We start from the raw sequence: 16,085 nt of genomic DNA on the forward strand, positions 1-16,085 counted from the left end.
GCTTCAGTCCTCTAGCGCTGCACCACTGAACACATTTTCAAGACCACCCAGTATCTCCCCTATTCTTTGGAACGGCCCCCCAATGCAGTAGACACTTGAACGAGATCTGAGGTTATCCAGACAAAAGGCATATAGGATGATTTCAAGAGTGTGATTTAGTAAGGGCAGGTAAACAAACACAGGGCTGAATCTATTGTGCTAAGTACACTGTATGACTTTTGCTACCACTGTGCATTCATTTCGGAAGCATTGCCCTAGAAGAAAATAACAGCGGTGGCAGCAGCAGTGGCAGCAGCGACACCAACAGCAGCCAACGACTGAATCACTGAGGGGGAAGGCACCAACAGCTATGCCTCCCAACTAAGGAACATCTTACTCAACCTCCCTCCTACTCACCATCACTGCCTGTAGGTTTGGAACCAGGAAAGACTTTAAAAGCTAAAGATAACAAGCTAATAGGATGTTAAAGCGAAAGCAGCCTCACAGCCCAGCTCCAGAGGTAGTTTGTATGATGACGTTATTCCTGGGCTCCACACTTCGTTGCGTGGCTCCGATCTGTGGCACTTTGCTGGGCTTACAAGTGCTGTTATCCTGAGAACTCAGAAATTGCTTTTGGCAGAGGAATCAAAGCAGGCATATCCAGCCTCTTTTTTTTCTTCTTCTTCTTCTTGCTGTCTCTTTTTTGTTGCCAAAACATACGGTTCTTGGTTTTATGGGAAACTTTCCTTCCAAGGAATAACTCGAGATGGTGTGATAAAAATTAAATGGTAGAGGAAGAGAGGGAGACAGGGAATCATGGAAAGTCAGATCTAGTCCTGTGCCTGCTGCTAGGAATTGTAATCCTCGAACAGGGCATTTATTTGCTTCTAGTCTTTACTTTTTCTACCCCTGAAACAAGAAGAGCAGACTAAACGCTCCCTGAGGTCTTTAACTATTCTGTCACTCTGTACATTGAAAATATTGTTATTTCATTTTAGAAACTACTTGTTGAGACTATAGTTCCATTGTAGCCACTTCAAAGGGCACGGGGGAAGAGGTGACTGGTTCACTTTTCTTCCAAGAGCAGACCAACATAGGAGTGAAGGGTCTAAGCTGCTAGAATTCTGCAGGGCATGTGTGACTACAGAGCCGTAGCACAGATGGGTGCTTTACCCTCCAGATCCACTCTTGACCCTTTTCCTATGAATCAGGACCTGCTACTTCAAATGCACCTCCCACTGGTCTATTTGGTTATTCTGAGCTGAAAGCCCTTGAGCAACAGTAGATGTGCACAAGGCTGTCTGACCTACCTCTTCCTCTCTAAAGTACTGAGTCAATTTCTGGTAAGAAAGATGCCTTCCCTGTAAGAGGAGGGGATATTCTGATCTCTAGAAACAAGTATCTGATGCCCAGATGAATTCTTGCAAATAAGACTAGAGCACTCCTCCTTATCTTTTATAAGTGTTTCCTCTATCTGACTCCTAGTTGTGTATCCACAATTTACTGCCAGAGCTCCAAGGCCTTTTGCTTCTGTGCTGTCATATCCCCACAGTTGACTACCCTTTGCTGAGGTGATATGTACTGCGTCAACCCTATTCAGTGCTTTTGATCTTCATTTCTTCTCTGTGAAGATTCCTGTACCTGTTTCCAGAGAGAGAGAGGGAGGGAGAGGGAGAAGGAGAGAGGGGAAGGAAGGGGAGGGGAGGGAGAAAGAAAGCATCAAATAAAAATCTCTGTGTTTGTGTCATTAATTTATCAGTCTCAGTCCCCATCAGGGAACCCATTATTTCTTTTACTGGGAGAATAATGCAATCAAATCTCAATGAGTATATTGAACACATTCATTCTTTCTTTCTTTTCTTTCTTTCTTTTTTTTTTCCTGTCCTTGGCCTTGTGACAGTTTTGGTGTGTCTTCTGGCCTCAAGTTTCTATGTCTGATCCTGTATCCTTTCATAATTTCAAAATATGGTCCTGTGGATGAACCATCCTCAGATCTGGACTGAGCAGAGGGTGTCTTCTATTTTCTATTGACCTAATCAAGGCATGGGTCTCACCTTTGAGTTGTGTGTCTCTGAAGATGATGAGCAGAACAGTTAGATCAGAAAAACTGCCAGAGGAAATGAGAAGTCTTGAAATAGTTGTATGTAGCCATCTCATGCAGGATCAGATGGGCAAATGCTTTCAGGGAGCGAGCCAGAAGCCCAGAGACATGGAAGATGCAAACATTCAAGGAGACTGGAAGGAGGGCCCGATGAGAAGTGGGGTGGGATGATGAGGCTGGAGGAGAGTCACATAGGAGACCATAAATGATCTATATGCAAATGAATGTGTATTCTATTCTCAAGCCAAAGGAATTCACTGATAAGTACTTAGAAGCCACATCACCAGGAATGGCTTTCCAAACATTATGCTGGTGTTCAGTGTGGAAGAGAGCAGAACTGGAGGCCAGGAGATTGACTGACAAGCTCTTCCCATGACTAAGAGCAGGGCGTAGGTGAAGGAATTTGGTGCAGGTGAAGGAACAGTAAGTGAGGGTTATGGGAACTGAAGAGAACAGGGAATCTGATGAAGACCCAGGACAGATGTCAGCCTAGATCATACCCAGTCATTTGGGTTCGGCAAATCGGTAGTTGGTAAAAATCATTCATTTACCAGAATAAACCATAAAGGAGCAGTCAAATCCAATCACTCTTTCTTAGTCAAGAACCCTCACGAACATCTTCTGATCATTGGCCTTTTGCCGCCATTCAGCAAGCGCGTTGATTTTCTCTGATGGATGAAGGTGGTGTTACCATCTGTGAGGATAATGTCAGCATCATCTTGCTTTTGGAGAAATAGCAAACGGACCCATACTCAGTGCAGGCTCAGAGTAAACCATCAGGAAAGCCTATCACCCACACCAGTGGCCACATCCAATCCAGTCCCTACTGCAGACATATAATTTGTTTGCACACTCACCAAATCCCTTTTGAGTTTATGACTTGTGTGTACTATTGGTTATCTCTTGTGTGGGCAACTGGCAGCCAGCTGTGTGAAAGAAGAGCTGTATCTTTCAAATTTGTTTTCTTTCTTTTCCTCCATTTCTCTTTCCTCCCCACTCCTTATAGTCTTCCCCCCATCCCTGTATGTGAATAACTAGCATTTCTACGAAGAAAAAGTTAAAAAGCTACATTCTGGAGCATGAAAAGCTCGCCTGAATTATCGATTCAAAGCTTTATAACACACCCAGGATAGTAAGGACATTTATAGATTTCATGAGCTGTTTAATATCTATTTGTGGAGCAAGTGCCATGCATAATCATCGTGGACTCATTATGTTTCTTTGGCTGCCCAATGAGTCATAATGAGCTTCTGCAAATGTAAAATAATAGTTAGAACTAGAAGGAACGGAATAACAGCCAGCGTCAGATATAAAATTATTATTACATGCCGTCTGCAAGAGCCATCAGGGCGAGGGAGGGACGGAGGGCCCATCATTGCAGGCACATGTGTGCGTGTCTGTGTGCACATGACGTGTCTGAAGAATTCACTCTAAAGTGAGAGGTAGGGGTCCTCAAAAGTGATGGGCTATGGATTGATTTTCCATTAAGACTCAGGCAAGTGGAGGTGGAGAGTTCAAATTACAGGGAAGAAATAGAACAGTCGATGGAGACCCCTCTGAGAAGATGGAGCCCTAGGCTAAAAAGATGAAAGAGACTATATCCCAGCAGTTAAAATGAAGAGGAAGAGATCATTTCTAAACAGAGCATTAGAAATAGCTTCATTCCTCCCTATTAGCCTCTGCTCCCCCAAAAGAAGCCAGGACAAAAGAATTCTGCGAGAACATCTTAAAGAATACCTTCTATGATTGAAACTATATTTAGAAGAAAAAATATGAATGCAATGTTCTCTTTGGGGTTTTTCAAGTTAGGTCTTTCTTCCTAATTGGCTCCAAGATCATTTGCCCTGTGGATGTGCCATACTCGATTCAAAGAGGAAGACTTGAAATCAGGTAATGGTCTTAGAAGAAAACTTTCTTTCCCTGCCCTTCATTTGAACTCTTTTATGTCCTCTTCTGCCTATGAAGTGAATTTGTATAATTTTATACTGCCTTGCTACTCACTTGGATTTTTCTCTTACCCAATACAGGGCTTAAGCACCCTAATGTAGTTTCTAGTTTCTGCCTTCCCCTAGTTTCTCAAGATGATCATATGCCTTCACCAACTGCCTCCCAGTGACAACCTTCCCATACAGATACAACCTGTCTGAGTCATGCCACTTACTCCCATACCTGCATGCACTGAACAAATGTACTACAGTGACCACTGCTCAGCTATGGCATGACCATGAACTGGTTTGTTCCAGTCCTACCAGTTAGAACTCCCCATGACGACGTGTCAGGGACTCCAACAAAATCTTTACCCCCAAAGGTCTCTTTTCCTCTCTGGTGCTCTCCCCACAACTCGCAGTGATTGAATACATGTGTTCCTGACAGCTGCCCACTTCCCATGGGCCCTGTATAATATATTGCCCTCCTCTCTCTGGGATCTGTGTGTAATATACCACTCCTGTTATTTTATGTGTTTTGTTAGGCTAGTTCTTCTATGTCTCACCTGACTGAAATATCCAAACCTAATGTCTTTCTTGATCAGGGTTTTCCTGAAGAGTATCTATAATGATAGAGATAAATTTGACATAGGATGCTTTCCAGGGTAAATACACGTGTCCTGTGAGCGTGACATATGGGTATAGACACAGGCATTAGGTTGTCTATTCAGATGAAGAAGTATCCCATAATAACACTGCAAGCACCCTATGTTATTTCTTCCACCTCTGTGGCAAGATACCGGATAGAAGCAACTTAAAGGGGAAGAGGTTTAAATTTGGCTCACAGTTTAGAAAGCACAGTCTATAAAGGAGGGAAAGGGATGGCAGCTAGGGTGACTTTTTCTATGGTGGCCAGAGCTCGGTACATAGCGTGACTTTCCCTGTGGTAGCCAGAGCTCAGTGCATAATTCCTTCCCAGAGTCACCAGGATAAGACATAAGAGCCTTGTTCTGGGGCTGGAGTGAGATTGGCAAAGCCCAACACGTGCTTCAGTATGCTTTGGTTGGTTCCCTTCTGGACGCTAGCAGCTAGGGATAAAATATACAAATAGGCAATGGCCTTCTATATTCAAATATAAGTGCTTTGACCCACAACTTGTGACAGCCTGTCAAGAAAAAAATGAGCCCTGCTATCTGCAATAAATAATCTATGACTCTATCTTGCTCTGAGTCAGGCTTTAAGAAGGTCTCTCAATTGTTATCACTAGCATCGATCAAGGGATCTAAACAATCGCTTCAGCAACAGCAAGCACAAAATAGGAAAGAGCTGATTAATAACCTATAGCTCCCTCCTCTTAATTTTTGTCCTTGCTTCCAACTTGGTTCCAAGCAGACAAAACCAAATATGTCTCTCATGATGATTTGAATATGTCCCCTTATGCTCACGAGTGGGAATTTAGGACGCAGTATGTAGCAGTGTTAAGCCTTGGGCCTTTCTCAAAGGCCTAGGTTCTAAAGACTCTGCCATTGTGAGTGACTTAATGAAAGGGTTTGCTGTTAAAACAAATTCAGCCCTCTCTTATGTTCTTCCTCGCTCTACCTCTTGCTTGTCATAGGGTGACATATGAAGGCTGGAAGAGGATTTAAACCACTACATGCCTGGCCTTGCTGTTACTTTCTCTCCAATCTCCTCACCAAGGCATCAGATCACTTAGAAGCAAAAGGTTAAACCATGATTTCTCTGGGTACTGAAACTGCAATTAAGCCAACTTTGCAATCTCATCAGAACTGATCTAACTTATTTCTCTGTTGCTGGGTTGAACAACTCTGGCATAGAGCTTGTCTTCTTGGTTTTCAGGTTCTAGGAAAGGGGATTGTAGAGTCCTCAGGGTAACCTAGTTTCATGACTAATACATTCCCATCAGAGCTCTCTTTGGTCCCCTTACTTGCTAGGTCTACCAGTCCTATGCTACTTGTCATTACCATTTTCCAGTTTTAACCTGGTCTCAGTCATATAAGACCCACCGTAAAATCGTCCTGTGAATTATCTCTTCTGCGATGCCACTGGACTCCATCAAGCAGGCCACTGGTCTCCTTATTGTAACAAGTCTTACAAACTTGGTTTTGCTTAACTAACATTATCCCCCCTCCTCCGGAGACTTTTTCAGTGTTCCTTTGGCAATACCCAAGTTCTGTTAAAATTAAATTATCTGGCTATGGGATGTTAAGATAATATAGCTAGAGGCAACAAGTTAGCCATGTAGCTATAGATGAGTTCTTTTTGAACAACTGTAACTAAAATTCAGGAAACCAAAGGTTAGAAGTTATACCCAGGAGAACCTATAAACACATAGCCAAGGGAGAAAAATCAGGAGTGATTTTTATACATAGGGGACATCAAATACACGGCTTCTATTTTCAAGCACTCCTTACTTACACACACACACACACACACACACACACACACACACACACACACACACATATTGGTGGTGGTTTGGATATGCTTAGCCTAAGGAGTGGCACTATTAGGAGTGTAACCTTGTTGAAGTGTGTCACTGTAGGGCTAGGCTTTGAGACCCTCCTCCTAGCTTTCTGGAAACGGTCTGCTCCTGTCTGCCTTTGGATGAAGATGTAGAACTCTCAGCTCCTCCAGCCCCCAAGTCTGCCTAGATGCCACCATGCTCCTGCCTTGATGATAATGGACTGAGCCTCTGAACCTGGAAGCCAGCCCCAATTAAATGTTGTCCTTTATGAGAGTTGCCTTGGTCATGGTGTCTGTTCACAGCAGTAAAATCCTAACTATGGCACCATTTAAATCTAAAAAGAAATAGTATGAAAAGAATATATGAAATAGTCACATAAATTTACACATTAATGTAATGCATAACAAGGAAAATACAAGTTATAGCCCTCTTTTCATCTCTTGCATTAAACTGACTCAATATTTAAAGAGAAGATGAAAGGCATGTGGGAGGGGATGCAGAAGAGCAGGAAGAGGAAGAGAAGACTCCTGTGGGACAGATAACCTCTGCTTCTTAGAAGACATATATTGAAAGGTCCATGGATTGTGGAACAATCCAGAAGAGAGCTTACATTCAGAGCTCTGACATGCCACTGGGCTCTCATCCCAGACCCCAGGCCCCAGGCCCCAGGCCCCAGGCCCCAGGCCCCTTCCATGGCTCTGGAATGCCAGCTGTTGAATGAGACCTAAAGTTAGTCTGTGCATGCCCCCATCAGTATTTAGATTGTACCTGGCTACCAAGAATGGATTCTTCTGCTACCAACACCTATAAATCTAATCCATGTGGTCTTCTAGCCCATTGGAGGCTTTGGTGAGCCACTCTGTGGCAACGTGGAGTGCACAGGCTTCCCAAGTTTGCTCCTGAATGAATGTTGGTTCCGGCTTGGAAAGAGTTGGGGCTTTTCAGCTCTACTTCAGCCAAGTTGTTTTCTCTTAGCCATTAGCTTTGATGATGTCTCCTGGGAGTCTGGCCTGTCACCTGAATAACGTCAGTCGGTGCAATAGTCAGTGCCTCTTGCTTCCTCTCTCCCCAGTGTGCCCAGCTTGGAGCAATCATACTGTGGTGGTTTGAATAAGAATGGCCCTCTTGGCTCAGCGTTAAGAGCACTGACTGATCTTCCAGAGGTCCTGAGTTCAATTCCCAGCAACCATATGGTAGCTCACAACCATCTGTAATGAGATCCGATGCCCTCTTCTGGTGTGTCTGAAGACAGCAACAGTGTACTCATATACATTAAATGAATAAATCTTAAAAAAAAAAAAAAAAAAAAAAGAATGGCCCTCTTAGGCTCATTTGTTTGAATACTTGGTCCCTAGTTGGTGAAACTGTTTGGGAAGGATTGGAGGGCTTGATTTACTGAAGGTGGTGTGTCACTAGGAATAGGGCTTTGAAGTTTCAAAAGCCAGTGCCATTTCAGTTCTCCCTCCCTCCCTCTCTCCCTCTTCCCATCCCTTTCCCCTCCCCTCCTCTTCTCTGTTCTTCTCTGCCTCGTGGCTATTGGCTCAAGATCCAGCTCTTAGCTACTATTCCAGCATCACTGTAGACTGCCTACAGCCATGTTCCCTTCCATGTTAGTCATAGACTCACCTTCTGGAACCATAAGCTCAAAAAACCTTTTTCTTAAGTTGCTTTGGTAATGGTGTCTTAGCACAGCCATAGAAAAGTAACGAAGACACGGACTTTGCAGAATGACCAAGCAGAGAGAATCTTGGCTTCTTTTACAGAATACAACATCCTGGCTCTGGGTTTTCTTTTCTTTTCTTTTTCTTTCCCCGTGCCGCTACTGACCAGACCAGAATATGGTTTTTGTTCTCCTCACATCTCTTTGCATAAGGCAGTTCTCCAAGCCTGTATCTCTCCAAATAACACCACCATGTTATAGCTAAAGTTGTGTGACTTGGTGTGGGGAGATTGGTATTTTTATAAGTTGACGAATGTGTAAAAATGTGAAAATGTTTAAATAAAATAAAATATTGGAGTGATTTTGTGTAAATAAGCTGAAACAGTTGGTGGGATTTATAAGAAAGGAACTCTTGGTGCTAATAAGGTTTTTTTTTTTTTTTTAAAAAAGCATTAGTCATATTAAAATTAACTAATCTGCTTATGAAATTGCTACATTTTGGAAGAGAACATTTACACGTGTTCTGTTTGTGAAAGCTGATCAGACATGACTTGTTTTTCTTTCTTTCTTTTTTTTTTTTTTTTTTGAATGTCTGTTATTTGTCAATACGAAGCTTTAGAAACGAACAGATGGATAAGCCCATCTCCTCCCATTTGTATGGCCTCTTGTTGGATGTGTAGAAATAGAGGCCCAGTGGTATCTTTCTGAGTAACCACAGGAGACTCAGGGCTAGAAACCAAAGGCGGTTAAGAGCAGTTTCTTATAGGTTATGGTTCTGATTCTTCCTAAGGAAAGGAATTAGCGTGGTGTGGGAGCCCTTACCCCAGAATCAACTGCAAAGGTAAGCAAGAAAGACGGAGCCTAGGAAATGACAGTGCAGTGCTGGGGAAGGTGTTCAGAGGGGACTGAAGGGCACTGGAAGAGGAGATAAAAAGGAAGCTTTCTGAGGACTGTTCTGATCTCCCCCCTCCCCACCCCCACCCTCCGGCTTCTGTGTTGCCTGAAAGCTGCCCTTAACTCTCCCCATAGAAGTTGACTGCCATGGTTCAGTGTTGGCACCCCTTCATTTGCAGTGTTGAGGTGAAGGCAGTGCTGAGTGCAATGATACAAAATACAATTGATGAAGACAGAGGTTGTGTGGGCAGCTGCCTTAGGTGTCTCACTGCCCCCTCACCCACTGTCCCTTATGCTGGTGACGGGGTATCTGGGAAACTGCAGAAGATTTAAAAGTTAGAATTAACCAGAGAATTCCCTGTGGTGTGATGGATGGTGCCCGGTGTAGCTGAATTCCCTTCCAGAGGCTCAGGACCTCCTCAAGCTCACCTCGGCAGACTTATGGGCATCTGTAACACATGGGACATGGGAAGTCTAGCACCTCTTCTCAGGGGACTGCTGGCTCCTGTGAATATAACTAGAGCCCCGAAGGCTTCTCCTGTTGAGAAGGTACAAAGATTGTCCCATGGCTACTACCTGGATCAGGAGAATCACCTGCCACTATACTGAGGCTTCTTTCGTTCTGAAAAATGAATATTAGATAATTTTCTCTGTATGTGAAAAACACCAGTGTCCTATGCAAGCCTAAAATGCACCTGTAGATCACCAAACATGGCCTTTTAACACCAACAAAACGTATGGTAAGCCGTATACATACATACATACATACATACATACATACATACATGTGTATGTACATAGGGGACATGATAAAAGAATGGTTAAATACATAAACCAGAAACACAGTCATTCACTATCATGATCATTCACACATTGAATGTGATAGAATGGGCAGTGTAATAGATTTGTTTGCAACAGTACCATCACAAGCAAGCAATACAAGGTGTTATGACATCATATCATGACATGAAATAATGTGAAATCGATATGGATTCTAATAAACTATTATCCTAAGGGATCCGCACTAGATATTCAGTTGCTTACCTACATAGTATGAGTTGAGTACTGTACATTATTTTATAGTTGAGACACTCAAGGCAGGGCGATGGTAATGAACTCAGCTACAATGACAGACAGATTATGGATTTGAAACTAGAAGTCTAATCCCTGAGACCAGCTCTTAACGACCATACTGATTTTCATGATTCATTGATGATTCCAATGGAAGAGGCAAGGTGCTAAAGTGGGCACAGCAATCGAGGGACTTATGAGGTAGATTACTGGATGGAAGGACTGTTCTTGAAAGTGTGAATGAACAGTGTTTAAAGTGACAGAAAATATAAACAGAAATCAAAGAACTTTAGAGAAGAGTGTAGAAGAGTCAATATTCAGATTATTAGATGCTGGAAAGAGAGAGGTGGAGAAAAGGGAGATTTTGTTGAAGAGAAATGAGAGAAAAGAATGGCCTTAACCACCCTGTGACCTGACAGACAAGGGTGGGTTTCAGCACCTGCCACATCAACCTCTCCCACCCCTGATACTGGAGGAATTTGCTAAGAAAACCACCATCCCTGCTGGCCTCACCTTAGGACATTTCTCTGTTCAAATAGACATGTGCCAACAGCAGGTGCATGTGTGCATGTGTGGTGTGTGTGGGTGCATGTGGATATGTATGTATGTATGTGTATGTGTGTGTGCAAGGAGCAATGGATCATAGAATAATAAAGGAATACAAAGGAATAAGGAAAGGGAGGCAAAAAGAAGAGTACCAGAGAGTCAAACTGGCCTCCTTGCCAGGACATCATAGCTAAATGGGCAGGGGGTAGGGGTGTCATTGTAGAACTCAAGAGGAATGTGTGCTTCTAGATCTAGATGAGGCTAGAGAACGAAAACCCAGTTGCCACCTGATCCTGTAAGGCACCTTTTATGGGAACACAATCATGCCCACAATCATGCCCACCTACTCACCAGCTGCCCTGGCTGCTTTTGCCCCATGGCACAGGCAAGTAACTGCACCGGAGGATCACAGGTTATGTACTGCTTGGCACTTTCCAGAGTATATTACCTGACTGTCAACCTAGGTGGATGCTTCTCAGTCAACATATGTGAGGACATTTTAACCCATATCTTTCACCCCATCACACTCAAACAAGACTTTTCATCTGTCCTCTATCTCATGTCTGTCCATCACTGGTTTCTAGTCAGAATTCATCTTCCACGAATGTGACTCCGCTGAGTTGCTCAGCTTCTGAGTTTGTATGTGAATGATCAGCAAGGCCATCTCACGTCTCTGCGTCCTCAGAGGTGCCATCTCTTATAAAAAGAAATAGAACTTGACCTTTATGGTAGCCTGACAGAGTGATGAAACCAGGATCCACAAACTATGGACTCATACCCCTGCCTCACATGGCATTCATAAGATCCTGAACTTGCAGAAAGCAAACAGAGACCATAGAATGAAGGAGAAAACATAAATCACCTCTATAGCTGGGACTGGGTTAAAGCAAAGCTGTCTTCAAGACAACTGGTCAACCACTGCGCAGTTGAGTCCTTTGCTTCATCCTTGTGTTCCCTTCTTCAACAGTGCACCCTGAGACAAAAGGAGGTGACTCCCCTCCTGCAGAGGATGATGGCTTGGCTGGAGTGTTTGCTTTGCTGGCATGCTTTTGCTCCTTTCCAGCTAGCTGAGCTCACGAATCACTCGTGCTCATTTGCAAAGCCCATATGTGAGACAAAGGCCAGACAGTTTGACTCAGGGTAGAAGGAGGGAGTAAAGAGAGGGAGGTGTGGAGGTCAGGGATGCCTGACCAGACTGAGACATCATCACATTAGGTCACTGTTTATAGAGAGAGTTAGAATTAAACAAAGGACTGTCTTCTAGGCTTTTTGACCTTGGACGTGGCTCTGTGTTTCATTCCTGGAATGCCATGCAATAAACATCACAGAGCACATGATGTCACATTCCCGGAGAAGCCAGGGAGTATTGCTAGCCTTGAGTTCTAGGCTCTGCCACATGATGATGTGAATAGGCAGTATTCTTCCCTCTAGCTTTTTCTTGTTAGCATATCTTCTGGTTTTGTCTCTTTAATGTATTCCCACACTTGTATCCGGGAGGCATTCTTATCTCTTGAGAATTACCCCACAGTGGGGTTCTCTGTTTCCATTTGGCCAACAGCATAAAACTCAAAGCTCTCTACACTACAATGACTTACCGTTCATCCTCCCTCCAGCAACCCCTTAGCTCACATTCCCACAGAGACAGCATCATTATGATAAAAAAGCAAATGCCCTTGTCACCTCTCTGCAGACAAGAGAGCAGGGTGTGGCGAAGCATCCTCAAGGTGGTTCAGGGACTTGCCAAAGGTCACAGAGCAAGGAGACTGCTAAGAGAACATAAAGCTTGCAATCCCATGAGTTTCCCATTACACCACAGCTGCCCTGCTGATCTCTCCCATCTGCCACGGAATTTTCAAGAAGAGCGGAGGCCCTTCATGACGCATCTCCCCATACTCCCCACATTTAAGTGACTGTTACAATGGAGGCTCTAGGGAGGCATGGGCTGCTTCTGTTCCTCAAGCCCAGGTGTGTGACCTCAGTGCTCACCCTACAATTGACACTCAGCAAATTCACACTGGAAGCTTGTCTATCTGTTAATCAGCTCTCTGTTTGACTTATTCTCCCAGTTAGCCTTGAAGTTGTTTGAAGGAACCAGTAGTGATCTTTTTCCCTTAATACAGGGCCAAGCTAATACCCTCAGCCATTGCCTCCAAGAAATTGAAATGGAAATAAAATACAGAGTTGGAGATGCACCCACCCGATCCACTGAGCATCATTCTCTCCATGGCTTTGGCCTCCCTACTGTCAAAATAGATCCTTTCATGCTTCAGCATGGTTGACTCCATTGTTGACATTCCAGCTCCCTCAGCAGTCCCATCTGGCAGTCAGATTCTATATCTGTGTTTTTAAATAAGCCAGAAAACACTCATCTCGCCTGCTCCAAATTAGTTTTTTCTTCCATGCCTTTTCTGTCTCCTGGCCTGGTGCCAGTCTCCCCTTCCTTTAGAATTAGGAGACAGTGCTGTGAGTCATATGTCCTCACCTTGTTAGCTCGTCTCTTCTGGGGACTGATTCTCTTGGGGTAGCTCCTACACACGCCACACTTTCTTCTTCATCATCTCCAGGTTGTTAGTGTCATGGCCGGGAAGGGGGATGGGGGGGGGGGAACAGGCTACCTTGTCACATGAGTCCTCTGTTAAGGTGATAGAAGGAAACAGTTTCTTGGCCACGTGTTCAGGATGTGACTAAGGGAAGCCAGAATGGATTGCGTCAATCTTGCAAAGGTGTGTTCTGAAATTTTTAAACTAGTAAAGAAAGCTGGCCTTGCTTCTTGCCCACCTCCCTAGGTCTCCCCCCCCCCCCCCCCCACCAAGTTTGAGTTTTACATAAATACTTGTGATTAAGCCATCTCTGAGCTCTGTATAAGGCAGCAGCCAGCAGGAGTGTTCTCTCTGAGGTTACCTATTTTGGGAGGCTCTCTCTCAGCTATGCTCCAACCCCATTTTCCTGAACTGTCCCTCACAGCACGCCCCATTTTGTACTGGATTGCTCTTTGCTTGCCTTCCCCTGTCTCATCTGACTGACAGTGCCTGAATCTTACAGGGAACCAGTAGAAGACTGATGAGAAGATAAACAGGGTATTTTTTTTTTTTGTCTTGACACCATGTTTTTGTTTGTTTGTTTCTCAAAGATTCCAACAAAAGGATCGCCCAGGTACATCAAAAGCAGGAATTTCTCTGTAGGTGGCTGCTATTTTTCAGATTTTAAAATCTGTTTTTTTTATCCTTCCTGATCTATTTCTATCTATTGCTTTGTAGCAAGTTCTTTCAGTTATTAAGAATTGGGTGGTGAGCAGCGCTCAGACACCTTTTCCCAGCACTAAGGGCACAGCTGAGGTCTCCTGCAGGGCTGAGCTCGCTGAGCTGGGGTAAGAAGATGGACTACAGTTCTTCACCATTTTCCTCCTCGAGGTTACCCATCATCACCTCTTAACCTACAAAGCCTTTGCTTGTTCTGAGAGAGGTTTTATTGGAGGGCAATCCCTGGTCCGCAAGTGTTTACCATGCCTTAGTTCTGTCACACTTACTGCTGTGCCAAATCAAGTCTTGCGGCCAAGTTCAGCTGCAAAGGGACCACACAAACACATCTCACATTCTGTGGCACCTCTTGTCCTTGCTAAACACATCTCTGTCTCACGTTCAGATTGAACTTCCTTACCTTGACTTGTTAAACAACAGGAGTAGCCGGATGCCCAGTGCCCCAGCATGGTACAAACTAGAATCCTTGCTTCAAGAAGTGTATATTTGATGCTGTACTAAAAGAGCAAGAAATCACAAGCTTCAAATGGTCTGTGCATCTCACGTAAATAGGAGCTGCTCTGGTGTCTGAAGCAAACACAGATTGATTCGTGGTCTCTGTAGAGAAGTCAGTTATTGATTGATGCCAAATCTATGTGGAGGATGCCACCAGTTTTCAGCAAATAAGGTGCCCTGAGGATAAAACCTAGTTCCAGTCCTCATGCATGGCTGGCTATTTGTCGTGACTATCAGAAACTATACAGCCACTTTCTCTTAACTCACCTAAATGATCATCCAAAAAAATGTCACCAATAAGTGATAGTAGCATCAATTAAAATAGTGTCTCTTATAATGAGGATGTCATACAGCCCACACCAGTGACAAACTCTGCATGTAGCTGAAGATCACTTTGAGCTCTTGATCCTCCTTCTTCTCTCTCTGACCTCGGGGGTTACAGGCATGTACCAGCACCAAAGTGGTACATGTGGTTTATGTGGTACTGGGCATCAAAGTCATGATCTCAGGCATGCAAGACAAGCGCTCTACCAACTGCACTACACCCCCAGCCTCTAATGAGCATCTCTTAAGCAGCAACAGCAATCTAGAAGTCAGGCAGATTTGCAGGCTCTGCCTATGCTCATTGATTAAGAATCTCAGGGTGTGCTTTAGCAGGCAATGCTGAGGTGCTGTGCGTACTTCTGAGAACCAGTACATAGGTCTGTGGTTTTCACAGAGGTGACTCAGATGAAGCAGGAACATGTTGAGCATACCTTATCTAAAATGCATGGGCCGGAAGCCTTTCAGATTTGAAATTTTTGTAAGATTTTGGAATATTTACAGATTCATAATGAGGTATCCTGGGGACGAGACTTCATTTATGTTTCATGTATACCTTATACCCATAGCCTAAAGGTAATTGCATTAGACATTTTCAGTACACCTTTATTTGCAATGCCACATGTCATATGAGACCAGTTGTGGGATTTTTTTTCCCACTCACAGTGCCGGTGTCAGCATTGAGAGTGGTTTGGCTATGGGAGGATAGTATATTTTTAATTTTGAGATGGGGAACGTTCAGTCTGTGGCTCACAGGCCTGTCTTCTGATAAATTTTACAGCATCCACCCTAGCAAGCAGGGAGAAGCCAAAGGGGATGGTTTTGTAAACATGTTCCAGAGGGAAGAAAATTCCCCAGCTAATGGCTGTAATTTAGACTTGGTGTGTTGTGTGCACTCATCGAGATGCGCTGATTCTCTTCTATAGAAATCATCTCGTTTCTGAGCTCTCGGTTTCAAATAACCACAAGCAAAGCACGGTAGTGAAGGATTTACTTCTGCATGCTTCCAGGCAGAGACAGCAGATGAGATACAGGAAACTTGAATCAGAGAGACAGTGATCACACATATTTGAAGAAACTTTCATCTCCAACTCTGGGTTAGAATAATAAAAAACTTCTTCATTTTGGAATGCCAGGTCATCTGGTAAAAGGCCTGACTGATGCCATTTTTATTTTATTGACCAAATTGATAAACTGGTTTCTATATCTCATAGGTGTAAATATATTCCAGTGAAATCTTTAGGGTTAACAGTGGTGGTGTGGGTATTCGATCACTAAAGGGTTCTTGTCCTGTGGATTTTGTTTTTGTTTTTGTTTTTTATAACTAAATAGATGTAATTTAGAAGTAGAG

This window comes from Mus musculus, chromosome 13, assembly GCF_000001635.26.
Source record: "Mus musculus strain C57BL/6J chromosome 13, GRCm38.p6 C57BL/6J".
NCBI classification, from domain to species: domain Eukaryota; kingdom Metazoa; phylum Chordata; class Mammalia; order Rodentia; family Muridae; genus Mus; species Mus musculus.